A 26,265-nucleotide genomic window follows, 5' to 3' on the forward strand; every position below is an offset into this window, starting at 1 on the left:
CTTATATAAAGTTCAGACGGAACTTTGCACGTGTCATAGTGGAGCCCTCAGGATTCCAGAGCCAGCTTTCTGACATCATAATGGGGCCTGCCTCAGAGATAAAAGCCTGGGCCCAGGCAGTGTTGGTCAGTGCTGCTCAGCAGGCAGCACCGGACTGGACTGGATTAAAGCTGATACAAGGTGTGAAGGAACAAGGGGTGGCTGTGGGCATGCACTTGCTGCCGCTGCCAGTGTTTATCTGCATGGCAGGAGGGCATTTGGGCGTTGCCAGGAAGGCGTTTTTATGTAGATTCCTCCTCTTTCAGCACTGCATTGTGGTGCAAGCAAAAGAAGCAAATCCTGTGTAGCTTCCTCTCCGGCCTTTATTCACCTCCCGCTTAGTAGCTGTAAATGTGTGTGAGCCTGCAGGGCCCCATGGAATTGCCTAGGAGTAGGCTGAATCAATCGCTGCAAGGGGTGAACAGCAGTATGGGACAGGCTCGGGCAAGGCAAGGGCCGCTCGGGTTATCGCTTCTCGGCCTTTTGGCTAAGATCAAGTGTAGTATCTGTTCTTATCAGTTTAATATCTGATACGTCCCCTATCTGGGGACCATATATTAAATGGATTTTTAGAACAGGGAGATGGAAATAGAGCTTGCTCTGTCCACTCCACGCATTGACCTGGTATTGCAGTATTTCCAGGACCGGTGCACCCTTCCCTTATGTGTTGACTAAAATCAGATTCCAAAAGTGCTATTTGTGTTTGCTATTGTTTTTGTCTTTCTGATGGGATCTCCCCTTTTAATCCCATTATTTCAACACCTGTTGGACAATGCATTTGTACAGTCATGTGTGATAATGAGCTCATTTATTAAATGCAATTAATTAATACATTGCCACCTCTTGTTGTGTGTGTGTCTTCTGTGTTTCTGTGTTTCCGGCATTTCACATTGGAACAGCTCATTCACCTTCCTTGTCTTCTCTCCGCCCTCCCTCCTAGGTAGGTTAAAGAGCTGCACCTGAGCCAGCCACTGATTGATGCAGCACCACAGTCAAATAGCGGAGTGGAGTAGGGGAACAGCAAACAGCCATTAAAGCCGCCCGCCCGCCCGCCCGCCCGCCTGCCTGCCTGCCTGCCTGCCTGCCCGCCACAATGGACCTACCTGTGTACACTACATGGATGTGATGGAATGTACTGTCGTCCCTACATTTCAAGAAGAAGTAAGAATTGCAGTTGCAACAAAGCCTTGCTTGCCTACAAAGAGAGCAGCAATTTGGATTTGTTACTATGTTACCTAGAAGAATAACAAACTGTGCAAGGATGGAGGTTGTAGGAGCAAAGAGAAGTTGTCTGTAAAGTTGGTGGATGCTTATTTTCCATTTTGCAGTCCCTTGTCTCCCTCTTGTGGCCTCCTGGAGGCAAATAAATGTGCAAAAAAAAGACAGCCTGGCGGCCGGCTGTTGCAGTGTTGCCCTCTCAGGCAACACTGAGTGACTGACTGAGCCGCACCGTCTTATATAAAGTTCAGACGGAACTTTGCACGTGTCATAGTGGAGCCCTCAGGATTCCAGAGCCAGCTTTCTGACATCATAATGGGGCCTGCCTCAGAGATAAAAGCCTGGGCCCAGGCAGTGTTGGTCAGTGCTGCTCAGCAGGCAGCACCGGACTGGACTGGATTAAAGCTGATACAAGGTGTGAAGGAACAAGGGGTGGCTGTGGGCATGCACTTGCTGCCGCTGCCAGTGTTTATCTGCATGGCAGGAGGGCATTTGGGCGTTGCCAGGAAGGCGTTTTTATGTAGATTCCTCCTCTTTCAGCACTGCATTGTGGTGCAAGCAAAAGAAGCAAATCCTGTGTAGCTTCCTCTCCGGCCTTTATTCACCTCCCGCTTAGTAGCTGTAAATGTGTGTGAGCCTGCAGGGCCCCATGGAATTGCCTAGGAGTAGGCTGAATCAATCGCTGCAAGGGGTGAACAGCAGTATGGGACAGGCTCGGGCAAGGCAAGGGCCGCTCGGGTTATCGCTTCTCGGCCTTTTGGCTAAGATCAAGTGTAGTATCTGTTCTTATCAGTTTAATATCTGATACGTCCCCTATCTGGGGACCATATATTAAATGGATTTTTAGAACAGGGAGATGGAAATAGAGCTTGCTCTGTCCACTCCACGCATTGACCTGGTATTGCAGTATTTCCAGGACCGGTGCACCCTTCCCTTATGTGTTGACTAAAATCAGATTCCAAAAGTGCTATTTGTGTTTGCTATTGTTTTTGTCTTTCTGATGGGATCTCCCCTTTTAATCCCATTATTTCAACACCTGTTGGACAATGCATTTGTACAGTCATGTGTGATAATGAGCTCATTTATTAAATGCAATTAATTAATACATTGCCACCTCTTGTTGTGTGTGTGTCTTCTGTGTTTCTGTGTTTCCGGCATTTCACATTGGAACAGCTCATTCACCTTCCTTGTCTTCTCTCCGCCCTCCCTCCTAGGTAGGTTAAAGAGCTGCACCTGAGCCAGCCACTGATTGATGCAGCACCACAGTCAAATAGCGGAGTGGAGTAGGGGAACAGCAAACAGCCATTAAAGCCGCCCGCCCGCCCGCCCGCCCGCCTGCCTGCCTGCCTGCCTGCCTGCCCGCCACAATGGACCTACCTGTGTACACTACATGGATGTGATGGAATGTACTGTCGTCCCTACATTTCAAGAAGAAGTAAGAATTGCAGTTGCAACAAAGCCTTGCTTGCCTACAAAGAGAGCAGCAATTTGGATTTGTTACTATGTTACCTAGAAGAATAACAAACTGTGCAAGGATGGAGGTTGTAGGAGCAAAGAGAAGTTGTCTGTAAAGTTGGTGGATGCTTATTTTCCATTTTGCAGTCCCTTGTCTCCCTCTTGTGGCCTCCTGGAGGCAAATAAATGTGCAAAAAAAAGACAGCCTGGCGGCCGGCTGTTGCAGTGTTGCCCTCTCAGGCAACACTGAGTGACTGACTGAGCCGCACCGTCTTATATAAAGTTCAGACGGAACTTTGCACGTGTCATAGTGGAGCCCTCAGGATTCCAGAGCCAGCTTTCTGACATCATAATGGGGCCTGCCTCAGAGATAAAAGCCTGGGCCCAGGCAGTGTTGGTCAGTGCTGCTCAGCAGGCAGCACCGGACTGGACTGGATTAAAGCTGATACAAGGTGTGAAGGAACAAGGGGTGGCTGTGGGCATGCACTTGCTGCCGCTGCCAGTGTTTATCTGCATGGCAGGAGGGCATTTGGGCGTTGCCAGGAAGGCGTTTTTATGTAGATTCCTCCTCTTTCAGCACTGCATTGTGGTGCAAGCAAAAGAAGCAAATCCTGTGTAGCTTCCTCTCCGGCCTTTATTCACCTCCCGCTTAGTAGCTGTAAATGTGTGTGAGCCTGCAGGGCCCCATGGAATTGCCTAGGAGTAGGCTGAATCAATCGCTGCAAGGGGTGAACAGCAGTATGGGACAGGCTCGGGCAAGGCAAGGGCCGCTCGGGTTATCGCTTCTCGGCCTTTTGGCTAAGATCAAGTGTAGTATCTGTTCTTATCAGTTTAATATCTGATACGTCCCCTATCTGGGGACCATATATTAAATGGATTTTTAGAACAGGGAGATGGAAATAGAGCTTGCTCTGTCCACTCCACGCATTGACCTGGTATTGCAGTATTTCCAGGACCGGTGCACCCTTCCCTTATGTGTTGACTAAAATCAGATTCCAAAAGTGCTATTTGTGTTTGCTATTGTTTTTGTCTTTCTGATGGGATCTCCCCTTTTAATCCCATTATTTCAACACCTGTTGGACAATGCATTTGTACAGTCATGTGTGATAATGAGCTCATTTATTAAATGCAATTAATTAATACATTGCCACCTCTTGTTGTGTGTGTGTCTTCTGTGTTTCTGTGTTTCCGGCATTTCACATTGGAACAGCTCATTCACCTTCCTTGTCTTCTCTCCGCCCTCCCTCCTAGGTAGGTTAAAGAGCTGCACCTGAGCCAGCCACTGATTGATGCAGCACCACAGTCAAATAGCGGAGTGGAGTAGGGGAACAGCAAACAGCCATTAAAGCCGCCCGCCCGCCCGCCCGCCCGCCTGCCTGCCTGCCTGCCTGCCTGCCCGCCACAATGGACCTACCTGTGTACACTACATGGATGTGATGGAATGTACTGTCGTCCCTACATTTCAAGAAGAAGTAAGAATTGCAGTTGCAACAAAGCCTTGCTTGCCTACAAAGAGAGCAGCAATTTGGATTTGTTACTATGTTACCTAGAAGAATAACAAACTGTGCAAGGATGGAGGTTGTAGGAGCAAAGAGAAGTTGTCTGTAAAGTTGGTGGATGCTTATTTTCCATTTTGCAGTCCCTTGTCTCCCTCTTGTGGCCTCCTGGAGGCAAATAAATGTGCAAAAAAAAGACAGCCTGGCGGCCGGCTGTTGCAGTGTTGCCCTCTCAGGCAACACTGAGTGACTGACTGAGCCGCACCGTCTTATATAAAGTTCAGACGGAACTTTGCACGTGTCATAGTGGAGCCCTCAGGATTCCAGAGCCAGCTTTCTGACATCATAATGGGGCCTGCCTCAGAGATAAAAGCCTGGGCCCAGGCAGTGTTGGTCAGTGCTGCTCAGCAGGCAGCACCGGACTGGACTGGATTAAAGCTGATACAAGGTGTGAAGGAACAAGGGGTGGCTGTGGGCATGCACTTGCTGCCGCTGCCAGTGTTTATCTGCATGGCAGGAGGGCATTTGGGCGTTGCCAGGAAGGCGTTTTTATGTAGATTCCTCCTCTTTCAGCACTGCATTGTGGTGCAAGCAAAAGAAGCAAATCCTGTGTAGCTTCCTCTCCGGCCTTTATTCACCTCCCGCTTAGTAGCTGTAAATGTGTGTGAGCCTGCAGGGCCCCATGGAATTGCCTAGGAGTAGGCTGAATCAATCGCTGCAAGGGGTGAACAGCAGTATGGGACAGGCTCGGGCAAGGCAAGGGCCGCTCGGGTTATCGCTTCTCGGCCTTTTGGCTAAGATCAAGTGTAGTATCTGTTCTTATCAGTTTAATATCTGATACGTCCCCTATCTGGGGACCATATATTAAATGGATTTTTAGAACAGGGAGATGGAAATAGAGCTTGCTCTGTCCACTCCACGCATTGACCTGGTATTGCAGTATTTCCAGGACCGGTGCACCCTTCCCTTATGTGTTGACTAAAATCAGATTCCAAAAGTGCTATTTGTGTTTGCTATTGTTTTTGTCTTTCTGATGGGATCTCCCCTTTTAATCCCATTATTTCAACACCTGTTGGACAATGCATTTGTACAGTCATGTGTGATAATGAGCTCATTTATTAAATGCAATTAATTAATACATTGCCACCTCTTGTTGTGTGTGTGTCTTCTGTGTTTCTGTGTTTCCGGCATTTCACATTGGAACAGCTCATTCACCTTCCTTGTCTTCTCTCCGCCCTCCCTCCTAGGTAGGTTAAAGAGCTGCACCTGAGCCAGCCACTGATTGATGCAGCACCACAGTCAAATAGCGGAGTGGAGTAGGGGAACAGCAAACAGCCATTAAAGCCGCCCGCCCGCCCGCCCGCCCGCCTGCCTGCCTGCCTGCCTGCCTGCCCGCCACAATGGACCTACCTGTGTACACTACATGGATGTGATGGAATGTACTGTCGTCCCTACATTTCAAGAAGAAGTAAGAATTGCAGTTGCAACAAAGCCTTGCTTGCCTACAAAGAGAGCAGCAATTTGGATTTGTTACTATGTTACCTAGAAGAATAACAAACTGTGCAAGGATGGAGGTTGTAGGAGCAAAGAGAAGTTGTCTGTAAAGTTGGTGGATGCTTATTTTCCATTTTGCAGTCCCTTGTCTCCCTCTTGTGGCCTCCTGGAGGCAAATAAATGTGCAAAAAAAAGACAGCCTGGCGGCCGGCTGTTGCAGTGTTGCCCTCTCAGGCAACACTGAGTGACTGACTGAGCCGCACCGTCTTATATAAAGTTCAGACGGAACTTTGCACGTGTCATAGTGGAGCCCTCAGGATTCCAGAGCCAGCTTTCTGACATCATAATGGGGCCTGCCTCAGAGATAAAAGCCTGGGCCCAGGCAGTGTTGGTCAGTGCTGCTCAGCAGGCAGCACCGGACTGGACTGGATTAAAGCTGATACAAGGTGTGAAGGAACAAGGGGTGGCTGTGGGCATGCACTTGCTGCCGCTGCCAGTGTTTATCTGCATGGCAGGAGGGCATTTGGGCGTTGCCAGGAAGGCGTTTTTATGTAGATTCCTCCTCTTTCAGCACTGCATTGTGGTGCAAGCAAAAGAAGCAAATCCTGTGTAGCTTCCTCTCCGGCCTTTATTCACCTCCCGCTTAGTAGCTGTAAATGTGTGTGAGCCTGCAGGGCCCCATGGAATTGCCTAGGAGTAGGCTGAATCAATCGCTGCAAGGGGTGAACAGCAGTATGGGACAGGCTCGGGCAAGGCAAGGGCCGCTCGGGTTATCGCTTCTCGGCCTTTTGGCTAAGATCAAGTGTAGTATCTGTTCTTATCAGTTTAATATCTGATACGTCCCCTATCTGGGGACCATATATTAAATGGATTTTTAGAACAGGGAGATGGAAATAGAGCTTGCTCTGTCCACTCCACGCATTGACCTGGTATTGCAGTATTTCCAGGACCGGTGCACCCTTCCCTTATGTGTTGACTAAAATCAGATTCCAAAAGTGCTATTTGTGTTTGCTATTGTTTTTGTCTTTCTGATGGGATCTCCCCTTTTAATCCCATTATTTCAACACCTGTTGGACAATGCATTTGTACAGTCATGTGTGATAATGAGCTCATTTATTAAATGCAATTAATTAATACATTGCCACCTCTTGTTGTGTGTGTGTCTTCTGTGTTTCTGTGTTTCCGGCATTTCACATTGGAACAGCTCATTCACCTTCCTTGTCTTCTCTCCGCCCTCCCTCCTAGGTAGGTTAAAGAGCTGCACCTGAGCCAGCCACTGATTGATGCAGCACCACAGTCAAATAGCGGAGTGGAGTAGGGGAACAGCAAACAGCCATTAAAGCCGCCCGCCCGCCCGCCCGCCCGCCTGCCTGCCTGCCTGCCTGCCTGCCCGCCACAATGGACCTACCTGTGTACACTACATGGATGTGATGGAATGTACTGTCGTCCCTACATTTCAAGAAGAAGTAAGAATTGCAGTTGCAACAAAGCCTTGCTTGCCTACAAAGAGAGCAGCAATTTGGATTTGTTACTATGTTACCTAGAAGAATAACAAACTGTGCAAGGATGGAGGTTGTAGGAGCAAAGAGAAGTTGTCTGTAAAGTTGGTGGATGCTTATTTTCCATTTTGCAGTCCCTTGTCTCCCTCTTGTGGCCTCCTGGAGGCAAATAAATGTGCAAAAAAAAGACAGCCTGGCGGCCGGCTGTTGCAGTGTTGCCCTCTCAGGCAACACTGAGTGACTGACTGAGCCGCACCGTCTTATATAAAGTTCAGACGGAACTTTGCACGTGTCATAGTGGAGCCCTCAGGATTCCAGAGCCAGCTTTCTGACATCATAATGGGGCCTGCCTCAGAGATAAAAGCCTGGGCCCAGGCAGTGTTGGTCAGTGCTGCTCAGCAGGCAGCACCGGACTGGACTGGATTAAAGCTGATACAAGGTGTGAAGGAACAAGGGGTGGCTGTGGGCATGCACTTGCTGCCGCTGCCAGTGTTTATCTGCATGGCAGGAGGGCATTTGGGCGTTGCCAGGAAGGCGTTTTTATGTAGATTCCTCCTCTTTCAGCACTGCATTGTGGTGCAAGCAAAAGAAGCAAATCCTGTGTAGCTTCCTCTCCGGCCTTTATTCACCTCCCGCTTAGTAGCTGTAAATGTGTGTGAGCCTGCAGGGCCCCATGGAATTGCCTAGGAGTAGGCTGAATCAATCGCTGCAAGGGGTGAACAGCAGTATGGGACAGGCTCGGGCAAGGCAAGGGCCGCTCGGGTTATCGCTTCTCGGCCTTTTGGCTAAGATCAAGTGTAGTATCTGTTCTTATCAGTTTAATATCTGATACGTCCCCTATCTGGGGACCATATATTAAATGGATTTTTAGAACAGGGAGATGGAAATAGAGCTTGCTCTGTCCACTCCACGCATTGACCTGGTATTGCAGTATTTCCAGGACCGGTGCACCCTTCCCTTATGTGTTGACTAAAATCAGATTCCAAAAGTGCTATTTGTGTTTGCTATTGTTTTTGTCTTTCTGATGGGATCTCCCCTTTTAATCCCATTATTTCAACACCTGTTGGACAATGCATTTGTACAGTCATGTGTGATAATGAGCTCATTTATTAAATGCAATTAATTAATACATTGCCACCTCTTGTTGTGTGTGTGTCTTCTGTGTTTCTGTGTTTCCGGCATTTCACATTGGAACAGCTCATTCACCTTCCTTGTCTTCTCTCCGCCCTCCCTCCTAGGTAGGTTAAAGAGCTGCACCTGAGCCAGCCACTGATTGATGCAGCACCACAGTCAAATAGCGGAGTGGAGTAGGGGAACAGCAAACAGCCATTAAAGCCGCCCGCCCGCCCGCCCGCCCGCCTGCCTGCCTGCCTGCCTGCCTGCCCGCCACAATGGACCTACCTGTGTACACTACATGGATGTGATGGAATGTACTGTCGTCCCTACATTTCAAGAAGAAGTAAGAATTGCAGTTGCAACAAAGCCTTGCTTGCCTACAAAGAGAGCAGCAATTTGGATTTGTTACTATGTTACCTAGAAGAATAACAAACTGTGCAAGGATGGAGGTTGTAGGAGCAAAGAGAAGTTGTCTGTAAAGTTGGTGGATGCTTATTTTCCATTTTGCAGTCCCTTGTCTCCCTCTTGTGGCCTCCTGGAGGCAAATAAATGTGCAAAAAAAAGACAGCCTGGCGGCCGGCTGTTGCAGTGTTGCCCTCTCAGGCAACACTGAGTGACTGACTGAGCCGCACCGTCTTATATAAAGTTCAGACGGAACTTTGCACGTGTCATAGTGGAGCCCTCAGGATTCCAGAGCCAGCTTTCTGACATCATAATGGGGCCTGCCTCAGAGATAAAAGCCTGGGCCCAGGCAGTGTTGGTCAGTGCTGCTCAGCAGGCAGCACCGGACTGGACTGGATTAAAGCTGATACAAGGTGTGAAGGAACAAGGGGTGGCTGTGGGCATGCACTTGCTGCCGCTGCCAGTGTTTATCTGCATGGCAGGAGGGCATTTGGGCGTTGCCAGGAAGGCGTTTTTATGTAGATTCCTCCTCTTTCAGCACTGCATTGTGGTGCAAGCAAAAGAAGCAAATCCTGTGTAGCTTCCTCTCCGGCCTTTATTCACCTCCCGCTTAGTAGCTGTAAATGTGTGTGAGCCTGCAGGGCCCCATGGAATTGCCTAGGAGTAGGCTGAATCAATCGCTGCAAGGGGTGAACAGCAGTATGGGACAGGCTCGGGCAAGGCAAGGGCCGCTCGGGTTATCGCTTCTCGGCCTTTTGGCTAAGATCAAGTGTAGTATCTGTTCTTATCAGTTTAATATCTGATACGTCCCCTATCTGGGGACCATATATTAAATGGATTTTTAGAACAGGGAGATGGAAATAGAGCTTGCTCTGTCCACTCCACGCATTGACCTGGTATTGCAGTATTTCCAGGACCGGTGCACCCTTCCCTTATGTGTTGACTAAAATCAGATTCCAAAAGTGCTATTTGTGTTTGCTATTGTTTTTGTCTTTCTGATGGGATCTCCCCTTTTAATCCCATTATTTCAACACCTGTTGGACAATGCATTTGTACAGTCATGTGTGATAATGAGCTCATTTATTAAATGCAATTAATTAATACATTGCCACCTCTTGTTGTGTGTGTGTCTTCTGTGTTTCTGTGTTTCCGGCATTTCACATTGGAACAGCTCATTCACCTTCCTTGTCTTCTCTCCGCCCTCCCTCCTAGGTAGGTTAAAGAGCTGCACCTGAGCCAGCCACTGATTGATGCAGCACCACAGTCAAATAGCGGAGTGGAGTAGGGGAACAGCAAACAGCCATTAAAGCCGCCCGCCCGCCCGCCCGCCCGCCTGCCTGCCTGCCTGCCTGCCTGCCCGCCACAATGGACCTACCTGTGTACACTACATGGATGTGATGGAATGTACTGTCGTCCCTACATTTCAAGAAGAAGTAAGAATTGCAGTTGCAACAAAGCCTTGCTTGCCTACAAAGAGAGCAGCAATTTGGATTTGTTACTATGTTACCTAGAAGAATAACAAACTGTGCAAGGATGGAGGTTGTAGGAGCAAAGAGAAGTTGTCTGTAAAGTTGGTGGATGCTTATTTTCCATTTTGCAGTCCCTTGTCTCCCTCTTGTGGCCTCCTGGAGGCAAATAAATGTGCAAAAAAAAGACAGCCTGGCGGCCGGCTGTTGCAGTGTTGCCCTCTCAGGCAACACTGAGTGACTGACTGAGCCGCACCGTCTTATATAAAGTTCAGACGGAACTTTGCACGTGTCATAGTGGAGCCCTCAGGATTCCAGAGCCAGCTTTCTGACATCATAATGGGGCCTGCCTCAGAGATAAAAGCCTGGGCCCAGGCAGTGTTGGTCAGTGCTGCTCAGCAGGCAGCACCGGACTGGACTGGATTAAAGCTGATACAAGGTGTGAAGGAACAAGGGGTGGCTGTGGGCATGCACTTGCTGCCGCTGCCAGTGTTTATCTGCATGGCAGGAGGGCATTTGGGCGTTGCCAGGAAGGCGTTTTTATGTAGATTCCTCCTCTTTCAGCACTGCATTGTGGTGCAAGCAAAAGAAGCAAATCCTGTGTAGCTTCCTCTCCGGCCTTTATTCACCTCCCGCTTAGTAGCTGTAAATGTGTGTGAGCCTGCAGGGCCCCATGGAATTGCCTAGGAGTAGGCTGAATCAATCGCTGCAAGGGGTGAACAGCAGTATGGGACAGGCTCGGGCAAGGCAAGGGCCGCTCGGGTTATCGCTTCTCGGCCTTTTGGCTAAGATCAAGTGTAGTATCTGTTCTTATCAGTTTAATATCTGATACGTCCCCTATCTGGGGACCATATATTAAATGGATTTTTAGAACAGGGAGATGGAAATAGAGCTTGCTCTGTCCACTCCACGCATTGACCTGGTATTGCAGTATTTCCAGGACCGGTGCACCCTTCCCTTATGTGTTGACTAAAATCAGATTCCAAAAGTGCTATTTGTGTTTGCTATTGTTTTTGTCTTTCTGATGGGATCTCCCCTTTTAATCCCATTATTTCAACACCTGTTGGACAATGCATTTGTACAGTCATGTGTGATAATGAGCTCATTTATTAAATGCAATTAATTAATACATTGCCACCTCTTGTTGTGTGTGTGTCTTCTGTGTTTCTGTGTTTCCGGCATTTCACATTGGAACAGCTCATTCACCTTCCTTGTCTTCTCTCCGCCCTCCCTCCTAGGTAGGTTAAAGAGCTGCACCTGAGCCAGCCACTGATTGATGCAGCACCACAGTCAAATAGCGGAGTGGAGTAGGGGAACAGCAAACAGCCATTAAAGCCGCCCGCCCGCCCGCCCGCCCGCCTGCCTGCCTGCCTGCCTGCCTGCCCGCCACAATGGACCTACCTGTGTACACTACATGGATGTGATGGAATGTACTGTCGTCCCTACATTTCAAGAAGAAGTAAGAATTGCAGTTGCAACAAAGCCTTGCTTGCCTACAAAGAGAGCAGCAATTTGGATTTGTTACTATGTTACCTAGAAGAATAACAAACTGTGCAAGGATGGAGGTTGTAGGAGCAAAGAGAAGTTGTCTGTAAAGTTGGTGGATGCTTATTTTCCATTTTGCAGTCCCTTGTCTCCCTCTTGTGGCCTCCTGGAGGCAAATAAATGTGCAAAAAAAAGACAGCCTGGCGGCCGGCTGTTGCAGTGTTGCCCTCTCAGGCAACACTGAGTGACTGACTGAGCCGCACCGTCTTATATAAAGTTCAGACGGAACTTTGCACGTGTCATAGTGGAGCCCTCAGGATTCCAGAGCCAGCTTTCTGACATCATAATGGGGCCTGCCTCAGAGATAAAAGCCTGGGCCCAGGCAGTGTTGGTCAGTGCTGCTCAGCAGGCAGCACCGGACTGGACTGGATTAAAGCTGATACAAGGTGTGAAGGAACAAGGGGTGGCTGTGGGCATGCACTTGCTGCCGCTGCCAGTGTTTATCTGCATGGCAGGAGGGCATTTGGGCGTTGCCAGGAAGGCGTTTTTATGTAGATTCCTCCTCTTTCAGCACTGCATTGTGGTGCAAGCAAAAGAAGCAAATCCTGTGTAGCTTCCTCTCCGGCCTTTATTCACCTCCCGCTTAGTAGCTGTAAATGTGTGTGAGCCTGCAGGGCCCCATGGAATTGCCTAGGAGTAGGCTGAATCAATCGCTGCAAGGGGTGAACAGCAGTATGGGACAGGCTCGGGCAAGGCAAGGGCCGCTCGGGTTATCGCTTCTCGGCCTTTTGGCTAAGATCAAGTGTAGTATCTGTTCTTATCAGTTTAATATCTGATACGTCCCCTATCTGGGGACCATATATTAAATGGATTTTTAGAACAGGGAGATGGAAATAGAGCTTGCTCTGTCCACTCCACGCATTGACCTGGTATTGCAGTATTTCCAGGACCGGTGCACCCTTCCCTTATGTGTTGACTAAAATCAGATTCCAAAAGTGCTATTTGTGTTTGCTATTGTTTTTGTCTTTCTGATGGGATCTCCCCTTTTAATCCCATTATTTCAACACCTGTTGGACAATGCATTTGTACAGTCATGTGTGATAATGAGCTCATTTATTAAATGCAATTAATTAATACATTGCCACCTCTTGTTGTGTGTGTGTCTTCTGTGTTTCTGTGTTTCCGGCATTTCACATTGGAACAGCTCATTCACCTTCCTTGTCTTCTCTCCGCCCTCCCTCCTAGGTAGGTTAAAGAGCTGCACCTGAGCCAGCCACTGATTGATGCAGCACCACAGTCAAATAGCGGAGTGGAGTAGGGGAACAGCAAACAGCCATTAAAGCCGCCCGCCCGCCCGCCCGCCCGCCTGCCTGCCTGCCTGCCTGCCTGCCTGCCCGCCACAATGGACCTACCTGTGTACACTACATGGATGTGATGGAATGTACTGTCGTCCCTACATTTCAAGAAGAAGTAAGAATTGCAGTTGCAACAAAGCCTTGCTTGCCTACAAAGAGAGCAGCAATTTGGATTTGTTACTATGTTACCTAGAAGAATAACAAACTGTGCAAGGATGGAGGTTGTAGGAGCAAAGAGAAGTTGTCTGTAAAGTTGGTGGATGCTTATTTTCCATTTTGCAGTCCCTTGTCTCCCTCTTGTGGCCTCCTGGAGGCAAATAAATGTGCAAAAAAAAGACAGCCTGGCGGCCGGCTGTTGCAGTGTTGCCCTCTCAGGCAACACTGAGTGACTGACTGAGCCGCACCGTCTTATATAAAGTTCAGACGGAACTTTGCACGTGTCATAGTGGAGCCCTCAGGATTCCAGAGCCAGCTTTCTGACATCATAATGGGGCCTGCCTCAGAGATAAAAGCCTGGGCCCAGGCAGTGTTGGTCAGTGCTGCTCAGCAGGCAGCACCGGACTGGACTGGATTAAAGCTGATACAAGGTGTGAAGGAACAAGGGGTGGCTGTGGGCATGCACTTGCTGCCGCTGCCAGTGTTTATCTGCATGGCAGGAGGGCATTTGGGCGTTGCCAGGAAGGCGTTTTTATGTAGATTCCTCCTCTTTCAGCACTGCATTGTGGTGCAAGCAAAAGAAGCAAATCCTGTGTAGCTTCCTCTCCGGCCTTTATTCACCTCCCGCTTAGTAGCTGTAAATGTGTGTGAGCCTGCAGGGCCCCATGGAATTGCCTAGGAGTAGGCTGAATCAATCGCTGCAAGGGGTGAACAGCAGTATGGGACAGGCTCGGGCAAGGCAAGGGCCGCTCGGGTTATCGCTTCTCGGCCTTTTGGCTAAGATCAAGTGTAGTATCTGTTCTTACCACGGATGGAGCAATCCAGGAAGCCTGGCGCCTTATGAACTGTTTTAAGGACGCTATATGGTTCGCCAGGAATCGTCTGATTTTGCGGAGAGAGAGTGTGTCCGTCCAGGACTGCCGCAGGCTGATCCACAGCCTGCTCAGAGACTATTCCACCTGGGACAGCCCGGACGTCGATGAGGAAGAGGACTGATACTCCCCTTCCCCCCACTCTCCCTTCTTGTGTGTTGTCTTTCAATAAAGCTTCGGGCCTGTGATTTCCCCCTTCCCTATCCCCTCCTACCCACTCCCCTATCCCATCACTTGTCTGTAATGCTTTGTTGTTTGGCGTTAGTGAATGCAAGAATGTTAGTGTAGCATGTGGTGTAATGTATAGCATAGGCTAGCCTGTACTGTGTATTATACTGTCATGTTATGTTTGACGACTGTTATTATTTATTATTTGCTGCTTCATGGCTTGCGCTGCGTCGCAGTAATGTTTGTATGATGACGATTGATTGTCAATAAAGCAATTTTCAATCAAAAAATCTGTTCTTATCAGTTTAATATCTGATACGTCCCCTATCTGGGGACCATATATTAAATGGATTTTTAGAACAGGGAGATGGAAATAGAGCTTGCTCTGTCCACTCCACGCATTGACCTGGTATTGCAGTATTTCCAGGACCGGTGCACCCTTCCCTTATGTGTTGACTAAAATCAGATTCCAAAAGTGCTATTTGTGTTTGCTATTGTTTTTGTCTTTCTGATGGGATCTCCCCTTTTAATCCCATTATTTCAACACCTGTTGGACAATGCATTTGTACAGTCATGTGTGATAATGAGCTCATTTATTAAATGCAATTAATTAATACATTGCCACCTCTTGTTGTGTGTGTGTCTTCTGTGTTTCTGTGTTTCCGGCATTTCACATTGGAACAGCTCATTCACCTTCCTTGTCTTCTCTCCGCCCTCCCTCCTAGGTAGGTTAAAGAGCTGCACCTGAGCCAGCCACTGATTGATGCAGCACCACAGTCAAATAGCGGAGTGGAGTAGGGGAACAGCAAACAGCCATTAAAGCCGCCCGCCCGCCCGCCCGCCCGCCTGCCTGCCTGCCTGCCTGCCTGCCCGCCACAATGGACCTACCTGTGTACACTACATGGATGTGATGGAATGTACTGTCGTCCCTACATTTCAAGAAGAAGTAAGAATTGCAGTTGCAACAAAGCCTTGCTTGCCTACAAAGAGAGCAGCAATTTGGATTTGTTACTATGTTACCTAGAAGAATAACAAACTGTGCAAGGATGGAGGTTGTAGGAGCAAAGAGAAGTTGTCTGTAAAGTTGGTGGATGCTTATTTTCCATTTTGCAGTCCCTTGTCTCCCTCTTGTGGCCTCCTGGAGGCAAATAAATGTGCAAAAAAAAGACAGCCTGGCGGCCGGCTGTTGCAGTGTTGCCCTCTCAGGCAACACTGAGTGACTGACTGAGCCGCACCGTCTTATATAAAGTTCAGACGGAACTTTGCACGTGTCATAGTGGAGCCCTCAGGATTCCAGAGCCAGCTTTCTGACATCATAATGGGGCCTGCCTCAGAGATAAAAGCCTGGGCCCAGGCAGTGTTGGTCAGTGCTGCTCAGCAGGCAGCACCGGACTGGACTGGATTAAAGCTGATACAAGGTGTGAAGGAACAAGGGGTGGCTGTGGGCATGCACTTGCTGCCGCTGCCAGTGTTTATCTGCATGGCAGGAGGGCATTTGGGCGTTGCCAGGAAGGCGTTTTTATGTAGATTCCTCCTCTTTCAGCACTGCATTGTGGTGCAAGCAAAAGAAGCAAATCCTGTGTAGCTTCCTCTCCGGCCTTTATTCACCTCCCGCTTAGTAGCTGTAAATGTGTGTGAGCCTGCAGGGCCCCATGGAATTGCCTAGGAGTAGGCTGAATCAATCGCTGCAAGGGGTGAACAGCAGTATGGGACAGGCTCGGGCAAGGCAAGGGCCGCTCGGGTTATCGCTTCTCGGCCTTTTGGCTAAGATCAAGTGTAGTATCTGTTCTTATCAGTTTAATATCTGATACGTCCCCTATCTGGGGACCATATATTAAATGGATTTTTAGAACAGGGAGATGGAAATAGAGCTTGCTCTGTCCACTCCACGCATTGACCTGGTATTGCAGTATTTCCAGGACCGGTGCACCCTTCCCTTATGTGTTGACTAAAATCAGATTCCAAAAGTGCTATTTGTGTTTGCTATTGTTTTTGTCTTTCTGATGGGATCTCCCCTTTTAATCCCATTATTTCAACACCTGTTGGACAATGCATTTGTACAGTCATGTGTGATAATGAGCTCATTTATTAAATGCAATTAATTAATACATTGCCACCTCTTGTTGTGTGTGTGTCTTCTGTGTTTCTGTGTTTCCGGCATTTCACATTGGAACAGCTCATTCACCTTCCTTGTCTTCTCTCCGCCCTCCCTCCTAGGTAGGTTAAAGAGCTGCACCTGAGCCAGCCACTGATTGATGCAGCACCACAGTCAAATAGCGGAGTGGAGTAGGGGAACAGCAAACAGCCATTAAAGCCGCTCGCCCGCTCGCCCGCCCGCCCGCCTGCCTGCCTGCCTGCCTGCCTGCCCGCCACAATGGACCTACCTGTGTACACTACATGGATGTGATGGAATGTACTGTCGTCCCTACATTTCAAGAAGAAGTAAGAATTGCAGTTGCAACAAAGCCTTGCTTGCCTACAAAGAGAGCAGCAATTTGGATTTGTTACTATGTTACCTAGAAGAATAACAAACTGTGCAAGGATGGAGGTTGTAGGAGCAAAGAGAAGTTGTCTGTAAAGTTGGTGGATGCTTATTTTCCATTTTGCAGTCCCTTGTCTCCCTCTTGTGGCCTCCTGGAGGCAAATAAATGTGCAAAAAAAAGACAGCCTGGCGGCCGGCTGTTGCAGTGTTGCCCTCTCAGGCAACACTGAGTGACTGACTGAGCCGCACCGTCTTATATAAAGTTCAGACGGAACTTTGCACGTGTCATAGTGGAGCCCTCAGGATTCCAGAGCCAGCTTTCTGACATCATAATGGGGCCTGCCTCAGAGATAAAAGCCTGGGCCCAGGCAGTGTTGGTCAGTGCTGCTCAGCAGGCAGCACCGGACTGGACTGGATTAAAGCTGATACAAGGTGTGAAGGAACAAGGGGTGGCTGTGGGCATGCACTTGCTGCCGCTGCCAGTGTTTATCTGCATGGCAGGAGGGCATTTGGGCGTTGCCAGGAAGGCGTTTTTATGTAGATTCCTCCTCTTTCAGCACTGCATTGTGGTGCAAGCAAAAGAAGCAAATCCTGTGTAGCTTCCTCTCCGGCCTTTATTCACCTCCCGCTTAGTAGCTGTAAATGTGTGTGAGCCTGCAGGGCCCCATGGAATTGCCTAGGAGTAGGCTGAATCAATCGCTGCAAGGGGTGAACAGCAGTATGGGACAGGCTCGGGCAAGGCAAGGGCCGCTCGGGTTATCGCTTCTCGGCCTTTTGGCTAAGATCAAGTGTAGTATCTGTTCTTATCAGTTTAATATCTGATACGTCCCCTATCTGGGGACCATATATTAAATGGATTTTTAGAACAGGGAGATGGAAATAGAGCTTGCTCTGTCCACTCCACGCATTGACCTGGTATTGCAGTATTTCCAGGACCGGTGCACCCTTCCCTTATGTGTTGACTAAAATCAGATTCCAAAAGTGCTATTTGTGTTTGCTATTGTTTTTGTCTTTCTGATGGGATCTCCCCTTTTAATCCCATTATTTCAACACCTGTTGGACAATGCATTTGTACAGTCATGTGTGATAATGAGCTCATTTATTAAATGCAATTAATTAATACATTGCCACCTCTTGTTGTGTGTGTGTCTTCTGTGTTTCTGTGTTTCCGGCATTTCACATTGGAACAGCTCATTCACCTTCCTTGTCTTCTCTCCGCCCTCCCTCCTAGGTAGGTTAAAGAGCTGCACCTGAGCCAGCCACTGATTGATGCAGCACCACAGTCAAATAGCGGAGTGGAGTAGGGGAACAGCAAACAGCCATTAAAGCCGCCCGCCCGCCCGCCCGCCCGCCTGCCTGCCTGCCTGCCTGCCTGCCCGCCACAATGGACCTACCTGTGTACACTACATGGATGTGATGGAATGTACTGTCGTCCCTACATTTCAAGAAGAAGTAAGAATTGCAGTTGCAACAAAGCCTTGCTTGCCTACAAAGAGAGCAGCAATTTGGATTTGTTACTATGTTACCTAGAAGAATAACAAACTGTGCAAGGATGGAGGTTGTAGGAGCAAAGAGAAGTTGTCTGTAAAGTTGGTGGATGCTTATTTTCCATTTTGCAGTCCCTTGTCTCCCTCTTGTGGCCTCCTGGAGGCAAATAAATGTGCAAAAAAAAGACAGCCTGGCGGCCGGCTGTTGCAGTGTTGCCCTCTCAGGCAACACTGAGTGACTGACTGAGCCGCACCGTCTTATATAAAGTTCAGACGGAACTTTGCACGTGTCATAGTGGAGCCCTCAGGATTCCAGAGCCAGCTTTCTGACATCATAATGGGGCCTGCCTCAGAGATAAAAGCCTGGGCCCAGGCAGTGTTGGTCAGTGCTGCTCAGCAGGCAGCACCGGACTGGACTGGATTAAAGCTGATACAAGGTGTGAAGGAACAAGGGGTGGCTGTGGGCATGCACTTGCTGCCGCTGCCAGTGTTTATCTGCATGGCAGGAGGGCATTTGGGCGTTGCCAGGAAGGCGTTTTTATGTAGATTCCTCCTCTTTCAGCACTGCATTGTGGTGCAAGCAAAAGAAGCAAATCCTGTGTAGCTTCCTCTCCGGCCTTTATTCACCTCCCGCTTAGTAGCTGTAAATGTGTGTGAGCCTGCAGGGCCCCATGGAATTGCCTAGGAGTAGGCTGAATCAATCGCTGCAAGGGGTGAACAGCAGTATGGGACAGGCTCGGGCAAGGCAAGGGCCGCTCGGGTTATCGCTTCTCGGCCTTTTGGCTAAGATCAAGTGTAGTATCTGTTCTTATCAGTTTAATATCTGATACGTCCCCTATCTGGGGACCATATATTAAATGGATTTTTAGAACAGGGAGATGGAAATAGAGCTTGCTCTGTCCACTCCACGCATTGACCTGGTATTGCAGTATTTCCAGGACCGGTGCACCCTTCCCTTATGTGTTGACTAAAATCAGATTCCAAAAGTGCTATTTGTGTTTGCTATTGTTTTTGTCTTTCTGATGGGATCTCCCCTTTTAATCCCATTATTTCAACACCTGTTGGACAATGCATTTGTACAGTCATGTGTGATAATGAGCTCATTTATTAAATGCAATTAATTAATACATTGCCACCTCTTGTTGTGTGTGTGTCTTCTGTGTTTCTGTGTTTCCGGCATTTCACATTGGAACAGCTCATTCACCTTCCTTGTCTTCTCTCCGCCCTCCCTCCTAGGTAGGTTAAAGAGCTGCACCTGAGCCAGCCACTGATTGATGCAGCACCACAGTCAAATAGCGGAGTGGAGTAGGGGAACAGCAAACAGCCATTAAAGCCGCCCGCCCGCCCGCCCGCCCGCCTGCCTGCCTGCCTGCCTGCCTGCCCGCCACAATGGACCTACCTGTGTACACTACATGGATGTGATGGAATGTACTGTCGTCCCTACATTTCAAGAAGAAGTAAGAATTGCAGTTGCAACAAAGCCTTGCTTGCCTACAAAGAGAGCAGCAATTTGGATTTGTTACTATGTTACCTAGAAGAATAACAAACTGTGCAAGGATGGAGGTTGTAGGAGCAAAGAGAAGTTGTCTGTAAAGTTGGTGGATGCTTATTTTCCATTTTGCAGTCCCTTGTCTCCCTCTTGTGGCCTCCTGGAGGCAAATAAATGTGCAAAAAAAAGACAGCCTGGCGGCCGGCTGTTGCAGTGTTGCCCTCTCAGGCAACACTGAGTGACTGACTGAGCCGCACCGTCTTATATAAAGTTCAGACGGAACTTTGCACGTGTCATAGTGGAGCCCTCAGGATTCCAGAGCCAGCTTTCTGACATCATAATGGGGCCTGCCTCAGAGATAAAAGCCTGGGCCCAGGCAGTGTTGGTCAGTGCTGCTCAGCAGGCAGCACCGGACTGGACTGGATTAAAGCTGATACAAGGTGTGAAGGAACAAGGGGTGGCTGTGGGCATGCACTTGCTGCCGCTGCCAGTGTTTATCTGCATGGCAGGAGGGCATTTGGGCGTTGCCAGGAAGGCGTTTTTATGTAGATTCCTCCTCTTTCAGCACTGCATTGTGGTGCAAGCAAAAGAAGCAAATCCTGTGTAGCTTCCTCTCCGGCCTTTATTCACCTCCCGCTTAGTAGCTGTAAATGTGTGTGAGCCTGCAGGGCCCCATGGAATTGCCTAGGAGTAGGCTGAATCAATCGCTGCAAGGGGTGAACAGCAGTATGGGACAGGCTCGGGCAAGGCAAGGGCCGCTCGGGTTATCGCTTCTCGGCCTTTTGGCTAAGATCAAGTGTAGTATCTGTTCTTATCAGTTTAATATCTGATACGTCCCCTATCTGGGGACCATATATTAAATGGATTTTTAGAACAGGGAGATGGAAATAGAGCTTGCTCTGTCCACTCCACGCATTGACCTGGTATTGCAGTATTTCCAGGACCGGTGCACCCTTCCCTTATGTGTTGACTAAAATCAGATTCCAAAAGTGCTATTTGTGTTTGCTATTGTTTTTGTCTTTCTGATGGGATCTCCCCTTTTAATCCCATTATTTCAACACCTGTTGGACAATGCATTTGTACAGTCATGTGTGATAATGAGCTCATTTATTAAATGCAATTAATTAATACATTGCCACCTCTTGTTGTGTGTGTGTCTTCTGTGTTTCTGTGTTTCCGGCATTTCACATTGGAACAGCTCATTCACCTTCCTTGTCTTCTCTCCGCCCTCCCTCCTAGGTAGGTTAAAGAGCTGCACCTGAGCCAGCCACTGATTGATGCAGCACCACAGTCAAATAGCGGAGTGGAGTAGGGGAACAGCAAACAGCCATTAAAGCCGCCCGCCCGCCCGCCCGCCCGCCTGCCTGCCTGCCTGCCTGCCTGCCCGCCACAATGGACCTACCTGTGTACACTACATGGATGTGATGGAATGTACTGTCGTCCCTACATTTCAAGAAGAAGTAAGAATTGCAGTTGCAACAAAGCCTTGCTTGCCTACAAAGAGAGCAGCAATTTGGATTTGTTACTATGTTACCTAGAAGAATAACAAACTGTGCAAGGATGGAGGTTGTAGGAGCAAAGAGAAGTTGTCTGTAAAGTTGGTGGATGCTTATTTTCCATTTTGCAGTCCCTTGTCTCCCTCTTGTGGCCTCCTGGAGGCAAATAAATGTGCAAAAAAAAGACAGCCTGGCGGCCGGCTGTTGCAGTGTTGCCCTCTCAGGCAACACTGAGTGACTGACTGAGCCGCACCGTCTTATATAAAGTTCAGACGGAACTTTGCACGTGTCATAGTGGAGCCCTCAGGATTCCAGAGCCAGCTTTCTGACATCATAATGGGGCCTGCCTCAGAGATAAAAGCCTGGGCCCAGGCAGTGTTGGTCAGTGCTGCTCAGCAGGCAGCACCGGACTGGACTGGATTAAAGCTGATACAAGGTGTGAAGGAACAAGGGGTGGCTGTGGGCATGCACTTGCTGCCGCTGCCAGTGTTTATCTGCATGGCAGGAGGGCATTTGGGCGTTGCCAGGAAGGCGTTTTTATGTAGATTCCTCCTCTTTCAGCACTGCATTGTGGTGCAAGCAAAAGAAGCAAATCCTGTGTAGCTTCCTCTCCGGCCTTTATTCACCTCCCGCTTAGTAGCTGTAAATGTGTGTGAGCCTGCAGGGCCCCATGGAATTGCCTAGGAGTAGGCTGAATCAATCGCTGCAAGGGGTGAACAGCAGTATGGGACAGGCTCGGGCAAGGCAAGGGCCGCTCGGGTTATCGCTTCTCGGCCTTTTGGCTAAGATCAAGTGTAGTATCTGTTCTTATCAGTTTAATATCTGATACGTCCCCTATCTGGGGACCATATATTAAATGGATTTTTAGAACAGGGAGATGGAAATAGAGCTTGCTCTGTCCACTCCACGCATTGACCTGGTATTGCAGTATTTCCAGGACCGGTGCACCCTTCCCTTATGTGTTGACTAAAATCAGATTCCAAAAGTGCTATTTGTGTTTGCTATTGTTTTTGTCTTTCTGATGGGATCTCCCCTTTTAATCCCATTATTTCAACACCTGTTGGACAATGCATTTGTACAGTCATGTGTGATAATGAGCTCATTTATTAAATGCAATTAATTAATACATTGCCACCTCTTGTTGTGTGTGTGTCTTCTGTGTTTCTGTGTTTCCGGCATTTCACATTGGAACAGCTCATTCACCTTCCTTGTCTTCTCTCCGCCCTCCCTCCTAGGTAGGTTAAAGAGCTGCACCTGAGCCAGCCACTGATTGATGCAGCACCACAGTCAAATAGCGGAGTGGAGTAGGGGAACAGCAAACAGCCATTAAAGCCGCCCGCCCGCCCGCCCGCCCGCCTGCCTGCCTGCCTGCCTGCCTGCCCGCCACAATGGACCTACCTGTGTACACTACATGGATGTGATGGAATGTACTGTCGTCCCTACATTTCAAGAAGAAGTAAGAATTGCAGTTGCAACAAAGCCTTGCTTGCCTACAAAGAGAGCAGCAATTTGGATTTGTTACTATGTTACCTAGAAGAATAACAAACTGTGCAAGGATGGAGGTTGTAGGAGCAAAGAGAAGTTGTCTGTAAAGTTGGTGGATGCTTATTTTCCATTTTGCAGTCCCTTGTCTCCCTCTTGTGGCCTCCTGGAGGCAAATAAATGTGCAAAAAAAAGACAGCCTGGCGGCCGGCTGTTGCAGTGTTGCCCTCTCAGGCAACACTGAGTGACTGACTGAGCCGCACCGTCTTATATAAAGTTCAGACGGAACTTTGCACGTGTCATAGTGGAGCCCTCAGGATTCCAGAGCCAGCTTTCTGACATCATAATGGGGCCTGCCTCAGAGATAAAAGCCTGGGCCCAGGCAGTGTTGGTCAGTGCTGCTCAGCAGGCAGCACCGGACTGGACTGGATTAAAGCTGATACAAGGTGTGAAGGAACAAGGGGTGGCTGTGGGCATGCACTTGCTGCCGCTGCCAGTGTTTATCTGCATGGCAGGAGGGCATTTGGGCGTTGCCAGGAAGGCGTTTTTATGTAGATTCCTCCTCTTTCAGCACTGCATTGTGGTGCAAGCAAAAGAAGCAAATCCTGTGTAGCTTCCTCTCCGGCCTTTATTCACCTCCCGCTTAGTAGCTGTAAATGTGTGTGAGCCTGCAGGGCCCCATGGAATTGCCTAGGAGTAGGCTGAATCAATCGCTGCAAGGGGTGAACAGCAGTATGGGACAGGCTCGGGCAAGGCAAGGGCCGCTCGGGTTATCGCTTCTCGGCCTTTTGGCTAAGATCAAGTGTAGTATCTGTTCTTATCAGTTTAATATCTGATACGTCCCCTATCTGGGGACCATATATTAAATGGATTTTTAGAACAGGGAGATGGAAATAGAGCTTGCTCTGTCCACTCCACGCATTGACCTGGTATTGCAGTATTTCCAGGACCGGTGCACCCTTCCCTTATGTGTTGACTAAAATCAGATTCCAAAAGTGCTATTTGTGTTTGCTATTGTTTTTGTCTTTCTGATGGGATCTCCCCTTTTAATCCCATTATTTCAACACCTGTTGGACAATGCATTTGTACAGTCATGTGTGATAATGAGCTCATTTATTAAATGCAATTAATTAATACATTGCCACCTCTTGTTGTGTGTGTGTCTTCTGTGTTTCTGTGTTTCCGGCATTTCACATTGGAACAGCTCATTCACCTTCCTTGTCTTCTCTCCGCCCTCCCTCCTAGGTAGGTTAAAGAGCTGCACCTGAGCCAGCCACTGATTGATGCAGCACCACAGTCAAATAGCGGAGTGGAGTAGGGGAACAGCAAACAGCCATTAAAGCCGCCCGCCCGCCCGCCCGCCCGCCTGCCTGCCTGCCTGCCTGCCTGCCCGCCACAATGGACCTACCTGTGTACACTACATGGATGTGATGGAATGTACTGTCGTCCCTACATTTCAAGAAGAAGTAAGAATTGCAGTTGCAACAAAGCCTTGCTTGCCTACAAAGAGAGCAGCAATTTGGATTTGTTACTATGTTACCTAGAAGAATAACAAACTGTGCAAGGATGGAGGTTGTAGGAGCAAAGAGAAGTTGTCTGTAAAGTTGGTGGATGCTTATTTTCCATTTTGCAGTCCCTTGTCTCCCTCTTGTGGCCTCCTGGAGGCAAATAAATGTGCAAAAAAAAGACAGCCTGGCGGCCGGCTGTTGCAGTGTTGCCCTCTCAGGCAACACTGAGTGACTGACTGAGCCGCACCGTCTTATATAAAGTTCAGACGGAACTTTGCACGTGTCATAGTGGAGCCCTCAGGATTCCAGAGCCAGCTTTCTGACATCATAATGGGGCCTGCCTCAGAGATAAAAGCCTGGGCCCAGGCAGTGTTGGTCAGTGCTGCTCAGCAGGCAGCACCGGACTGGACTGGATTAAAGCTGATACAAGGTGTGAAGGAACAAGGGGTGGCTGTGGGCATGCACTTGCTGCCGCTGCCAGTGTTTATCTGCATGGCAGGAGGGCATTTGGGCGTTGCCAGGAAGGCGTTTTTATGTAGATTCCTCCTCTTTCAGCACTGCATTGTGGTGCAAGCAAAAGAAGCAAATCCTGTGTAGCTTCCTCTCCGGCCTTTATTCACCTCCCGCTTAGTAGCTGTAAATGTGTGTGAGCCTGCAGGGCCCCATGGAATTGCCTAGGAGTAGGCTGAATCAATCGCTGCAAGGGGTGAACAGCAGTATGGGACAGGCTCGGGCAAGGCAAGGGCCGCTCGGGTTATCGCTTCTCGGCCTTTTGGCTAAGATCAAGTGTAGTATCTGTTCTTATCAGTTTAATATCTGATACGTCCCCTATCTGGGGACCATATATTAAATGGATTTTTAGAACAGGGAGATGGAAATAGAGCTTGCTCTGTCCACTCCACGCATTGACCTGGTATTGCAGTATTTCCAGGACCGGTGCACCCTTCCCTTATGTGTTGACTAAAATCAGATTCCAAAAGTGCTATTTGTGTTTGCTATTGTTTTTGTCTTTCTGATGGGATCTCCCCTTTTAATCCCATTATTTCAACACCTGTTGGACAATGCATTTGTACAGTCATGTGTGATAATGAGCTCATTTATTAAATGCAATTAATTAATACATTGCCACCTCTTGTTGTGTGTGTGTCTTCTGTGTTTCTGTGTTTCCGGCATTTCACATTGGAACAGCTCATTCACCTTCCTTGTCTTCTCTCCGCCCTCCCTCCTAGGTAGGTTAAAGAGCTGCACCTGAGCCAGCCACTGATTGATGCAGCACCACAGTCAAATAGCGGAGTGGAGTAGGGGAACAGCAAACAGCCATTAAAGCCGCCCGCCCGCCCGCCCGCCCGCCTGCCTGCCTGCCTGCCTGCCTGCCCGCCACAATGGACCTACCTGTGTACACTACATGGATGTGATGGAATGTACTGTCGTCCCTACATTTCAAGAAGAAGTAAGAATTGCAGTTGCAACAAAGCCTTGCTTGCCTACAAAGAGAGCAGCAATTTGGATTTGTTACTATGTTACCTAGAAGAATAACAAACTGTGCAAGGATGGAGGTTGTAGGAGCAAAGAGAAGTTGTCTGTAAAGTTGGTGGATGCTTATTTTCCATTTTGCAGTCCCTTGTCTCCCTCTTGTGGCCTCCTGGAGGCAAATAAATGTGCAAAAAAAAGACAGCCTGGCGGCCGGCTGTTGCAGTGTTGCCCTCTCAGGCAACACTGAGTGACTGACTGAGCCGCACCGTCTTATATAAAGTTCAGACGGAACTTTGCACGTGTCATAGTGGAGCCCTCAGGATTCCAGAGCCAGCTTTCTGACATCATAATGGGGCCTGCCTCAGAGATAAAAGCCTGGGCCCAGGCAGTGTTGGTCAGTGCTGCTCAGCAGGCAGCACCGGACTGGACTGGATTAAAGCTGATACAAGGTGTGAAGGAACAAGGGGTGGCTGTGGGCATGCACTTGCTGCCGCTGCCAGTGTTTATCTGCATGGCAGGAGGGCATTTGGGCGTTGCCAGGAAGGCGTTTTTATGTAGATTCCTCCTCTTTCAGCACTGCATTGTGGTGCAAGCAAAAGAAGCAAATCCTGTGTAGCTTCCTCTCCG

At 48.7% G+C, this 26,265-nt stretch overlaps 17 non-coding genes and 1 pseudogene across 17 annotated transcripts; all 18 read left to right on the forward strand.

Annotated features, from left to right (window-relative positions):
- The first annotated feature begins 506 nt into the window (after positions 1-506).
- Positions 507-697, forward strand: LOC142688068 (U2 spliceosomal RNA). The gene has a single exon (XR_012857230.1). It is a non-coding gene; the product is annotated as a U2 spliceosomal RNA (small nuclear RNA).
- Positions 698-1,998: 1,301 nt separating this feature from the next.
- Positions 1,999-2,189, forward strand: LOC142688069 (U2 spliceosomal RNA). The gene has a single exon (XR_012857231.1). It is a non-coding gene; the product is annotated as a U2 spliceosomal RNA (small nuclear RNA).
- A 1,301-nt stretch (positions 2,190-3,490) lies between these two features.
- Positions 3,491-3,681, forward strand: LOC142688070 (U2 spliceosomal RNA). Its single transcript, XR_012857232.1, has one exon. It is a non-coding gene; the product is annotated as a U2 spliceosomal RNA (small nuclear RNA).
- A 1,301-nt stretch (positions 3,682-4,982) lies between these two features.
- On the forward strand, positions 4,983-5,173 carry LOC142688071 (U2 spliceosomal RNA). The gene has a single exon (XR_012857233.1). It is a non-coding gene; the product is annotated as a U2 spliceosomal RNA (small nuclear RNA).
- Positions 5,174-6,474: 1,301 nt separating this feature from the next.
- LOC142688072 (U2 spliceosomal RNA) lies at positions 6,475-6,665 on the forward strand. Its single transcript, XR_012857234.1, has one exon. It is a non-coding gene; the product is annotated as a U2 spliceosomal RNA (small nuclear RNA).
- A 1,301-nt stretch (positions 6,666-7,966) lies between these two features.
- Positions 7,967-8,157, forward strand: LOC142688073 (U2 spliceosomal RNA). The gene has a single exon (XR_012857235.1). It is a non-coding gene; the product is annotated as a U2 spliceosomal RNA (small nuclear RNA).
- Positions 8,158-9,458: 1,301 nt separating this feature from the next.
- On the forward strand, positions 9,459-9,649 carry LOC142688075 (U2 spliceosomal RNA). Its single transcript, XR_012857236.1, has one exon. It is a non-coding gene; the product is annotated as a U2 spliceosomal RNA (small nuclear RNA).
- Positions 9,650-10,950: 1,301 nt separating this feature from the next.
- Positions 10,951-11,141, forward strand: LOC142688077 (U2 spliceosomal RNA). Its single transcript, XR_012857238.1, has one exon. It is a non-coding gene; the product is annotated as a U2 spliceosomal RNA (small nuclear RNA).
- Positions 11,142-12,442: 1,301 nt separating this feature from the next.
- Positions 12,443-12,633, forward strand: LOC142688078 (U2 spliceosomal RNA). The gene has a single exon (XR_012857239.1). It is a non-coding gene; the product is annotated as a U2 spliceosomal RNA (small nuclear RNA).
- A 1,305-nt stretch (positions 12,634-13,938) lies between these two features.
- Positions 13,939-14,044, forward strand: LOC142688398 (U2 spliceosomal RNA; annotated as a pseudogene).
- Positions 14,045-14,476: 432 nt separating this feature from the next.
- On the forward strand, positions 14,477-14,664 carry LOC142688352 (U2 spliceosomal RNA). Its single transcript, XR_012857482.1, has one exon. It is a non-coding gene; the product is annotated as a U2 spliceosomal RNA (small nuclear RNA).
- Positions 14,665-15,965: 1,301 nt separating this feature from the next.
- LOC142688079 (U2 spliceosomal RNA) lies at positions 15,966-16,156 on the forward strand. Its single transcript, XR_012857240.1, has one exon. It is a non-coding gene; the product is annotated as a U2 spliceosomal RNA (small nuclear RNA).
- A 1,305-nt stretch (positions 16,157-17,461) lies between these two features.
- On the forward strand, positions 17,462-17,652 carry LOC142688080 (U2 spliceosomal RNA). Its single transcript, XR_012857241.1, has one exon. It is a non-coding gene; the product is annotated as a U2 spliceosomal RNA (small nuclear RNA).
- A 1,301-nt stretch (positions 17,653-18,953) lies between these two features.
- Positions 18,954-19,144, forward strand: LOC142688081 (U2 spliceosomal RNA). Its single transcript, XR_012857242.1, has one exon. It is a non-coding gene; the product is annotated as a U2 spliceosomal RNA (small nuclear RNA).
- Positions 19,145-20,445: 1,301 nt separating this feature from the next.
- On the forward strand, positions 20,446-20,636 carry LOC142688082 (U2 spliceosomal RNA). The gene has a single exon (XR_012857243.1). It is a non-coding gene; the product is annotated as a U2 spliceosomal RNA (small nuclear RNA).
- A 1,301-nt stretch (positions 20,637-21,937) lies between these two features.
- Positions 21,938-22,128, forward strand: LOC142688083 (U2 spliceosomal RNA). The gene has a single exon (XR_012857244.1). It is a non-coding gene; the product is annotated as a U2 spliceosomal RNA (small nuclear RNA).
- A 1,301-nt stretch (positions 22,129-23,429) lies between these two features.
- On the forward strand, positions 23,430-23,620 carry LOC142688084 (U2 spliceosomal RNA). Its single transcript, XR_012857245.1, has one exon. It is a non-coding gene; the product is annotated as a U2 spliceosomal RNA (small nuclear RNA).
- Positions 23,621-24,921: 1,301 nt separating this feature from the next.
- LOC142688086 (U2 spliceosomal RNA) lies at positions 24,922-25,112 on the forward strand. The gene has a single exon (XR_012857246.1). It is a non-coding gene; the product is annotated as a U2 spliceosomal RNA (small nuclear RNA).
- Positions 25,113-26,265: the final 1,153 nt, after the last annotated feature.

The sequence above is a fragment of the Rhinoderma darwinii genome, assembly GCF_050947455.1.
Source record: "Rhinoderma darwinii isolate aRhiDar2 chromosome 5 unlocalized genomic scaffold, aRhiDar2.hap1 SUPER_5_unloc_25, whole genome shotgun sequence".
Lineage (NCBI taxonomy): Eukaryota > Metazoa > Chordata > Amphibia > Anura > Rhinodermatidae > Rhinoderma > Rhinoderma darwinii.